At 41.5% G+C, this 2762-nt stretch overlaps 1 pseudogene across 1 annotated transcript; it reads right to left on the reverse strand.

Annotated features, from left to right (window-relative positions):
- Nucleotides 1–1140: 1140 nt before the first annotated feature.
- On the reverse strand, nucleotides 1141–2505 carry LOC309664206 (synaptosomal-associated protein 23 pseudogene; annotated as a pseudogene). The gene has a single exon. The product of its transcript is annotated as a synaptosomal-associated protein 23 pseudogene (transcript).
- Nucleotides 2506–2762: the final 257 nt, after the last annotated feature.

A 2762-nucleotide genomic window follows, 5' to 3' on the forward strand; every position in this document is an offset into this window, starting at 1 on the left:
GATCAAAACAAGTTTCTTTTTTCCTATCTAAACATAATTCTTGGCATTGAGGTAAATCTGAATTCATGTGATATACTTTGTCAAACTTTTCAAAAAATTTTAAGCCCTGCTGTAGAGAGAAATTCTCATATTATATATACATATTTACATATTTTTTCTTCAAAGACTAATGACACATTTATGAGGTTAATAGGTCTGTAATGGGACCATGATACTATTTTTTTTAATTAATTAATTTATTTTGGCTGCATTGGGTCTTCATTGCTACGTGTGGGCTTTCTCTAGTTGTGGCCAGCGGAGGCTACTCTTCATTGCGCTGCGCCGGCTTCTCATTGCGGTGGCTTCTCTTGTTGCAGAGCACGGGCTCTAGGCGTGTGGGTTTCAGTAGTTGTGGTGCATGGGCTCAGTAGCTGTGGCTTGCGGGCTCTAGAGTGCAGGCCCAGTAGTTGTGGCTCACGGGCTTAGTTGCTCCATGGCATGTGGGATCTTCCGGGACCAGGGCTAAAACCTGTGTCCTCTGCATTGGCAGGTGGATTCTTAACCACTGTGCCACCAGGGAAGTCCAAATGATAGTACTAATAATATGAAAATAAAAAGCCATTCATTTATACCATGTATTCCTATATGGTGCAAAATGAAATGGGATCGTAGAATTTATGTACATAAATGAATCATGAAGAGTTCAGAAATTAAGCTCACTTTAAGAAAACTCATTCTATTCTTTGTTGAAGCAGAGGTTGCACAATTGTGATGTATAACAAAAATGTTGTGTATATAGACTCCAAAACCAAGCATTGGCCTAAATTGGCAATAACTGCAACTTAAATAGAAATTAAAGCCAACTAGATCTTCACTATGGTTATGCAACTTCTGGCTTTAGGGTCTGCAGGTTTTACTGAGGTAACAACCTCTTATCTCTTGCCTCTCCTCCTTGTGCCTGCCCCCAGTGCCCCCAGCTTCCTTTTACATGGCTGTCTTTGGCAATGCTTCCAAATTTTGAAAGCAGAAGAACCTGCTAAGTAAATGGAGAGAATGAAAAATAACACTATATATGATGTATGAAAACCAACCTAAGAGTATGGACTGAGAAAGAAAATACTAGAAGGAAAACGAAGCAGCAGTCTACCCTCAAGGGAAAAAGATAAAATAAAAGAATAAGGGGGCTGTTACTCCTAGATCTTCTTCCACATCATCTCCCAATTAGAAGAGTGTGGAAACAAAATTTCAAACTCTGGAAAGGTAATGACTTTGAAGGAGGAGCTAGGGAAATGAATAAATGATAAAGAAGTACAGGGCTTCCCTGGTAGCGCAGTGGTTGAGAATCTGCCTGCCAGTACAGGGGGACACGGGTTCGAGCCCTGGTCTGGGAGGATCCCGCGTGCCGCGGAGCAACCGGGCCCGTGAGCCACAACTACTGAGCCTGCGCGTCTGGAGCCTGTGCTCCGCAACAAGAGAGGCCTCGATGGTGAGAGGCCTGCGCACCGCGATGAAGAGTGGCCCCCGCTTGCCACAACTAGGGGAAGCCCTCGTGCAGAAACTAAGACCCAACACAGCCATAAATAAATAAATAAAAATTTTTAAAAAGAAGTACAGCAGTAGCTTTAGCTGTCAATGAGTTTCTTTGCTCTGGCATTGGCATTGTCAATACGATCTTTGTTGGTGTTAGCCTTTTCTGTGATCCGTTCTATTTGTCGATTTTGAGCCTCAATCTCATTGCCCACGTCCAGGGCCATGTTTTTTAGATTTCCTAGGATACTTCCCACTTGATTCAGGTTCTCTTCCATTTCATCTTCCCTGGCATCATTTGTTATACAATTACATGGGCATATACAAAGGCCACAGCACTAGTTTAGTTCTGTTAAAGTCTTCTCTGCTTCTCTCATGTCTTTGTTTATTTGGTCCATGCCTTCTTCTGTGTGTTTTAGTTGTTCCCCTTGTTCATCCAGCATAGTGATAGTCTTGATTCCTGCATCCTGAGACTCAATGTCTAAACCCAGGATTCTCCTCGTACTTTCCGGAGACTCATCAGTAACCTGGTTAGCCCTCAGCTGAATTTCTTCTGCTGACAGATTATCCATGATGAATTAAAACTCTTGATAGGTGCAGAAACTGAAATGTAGATATTCAAGCAGTTCTGGCCACTCCCTTCTGGCCGCAGCAGCTTGGACACCTGCAGGCCGGACTCCCACCCATATTTCTTGAAATCCTTCTCCTTTTTATGTCTAGTCTGTTCATTTATTATCTCAGTTCTAGATATTCTAAAAGATATAAAGTAGAATCATATTCTGCTCTCAAGCTGTCTATAATTTCATAATGAAGATAAGGTATCTGCATTTATAATTCAAATCTGAGAGATAAAATAGTAAGTATCCCACAAAACAGAAAACCTTCTTTAGAATCTAAACAGCCTATAATGAAAAGCAAAGCTCTCCACTCCCCTTTCCTATTTATTGGACTGTTTATTAGAGTAGTGCACCAATGGGCAGTGGAAAGTGGATGTGTATGAACTTTGGAATAGCCAGACCTGAATTAATTGCCTAAGGGGTAAGGGCTAGGTAAGGAAACTTGAGTCAAATTTTGGAACCAGTTCTCTTGCTTTCATAATGGACATCCCCATATCTTCTTTTTAGAGCTGTTGAGGGATGAAAAGAAATACACTTTGTAGCATATCTATTATATAATGCATGCCCTTTAAGTCATACTGTCTCCTCTGGTACACTTCTCATCTAAATTCAATGAGCCCACTGCAATGGACACAGCCC

The sequence above is a fragment of the Balaenoptera physalus genome, assembly GCF_965194825.1.
Source record: "Balaenoptera physalus genome assembly, chromosome: 7".
Classification (NCBI taxonomy): Eukaryota; Metazoa; Chordata; class Mammalia; order Artiodactyla; family Balaenopteridae; genus Balaenoptera; species Balaenoptera physalus.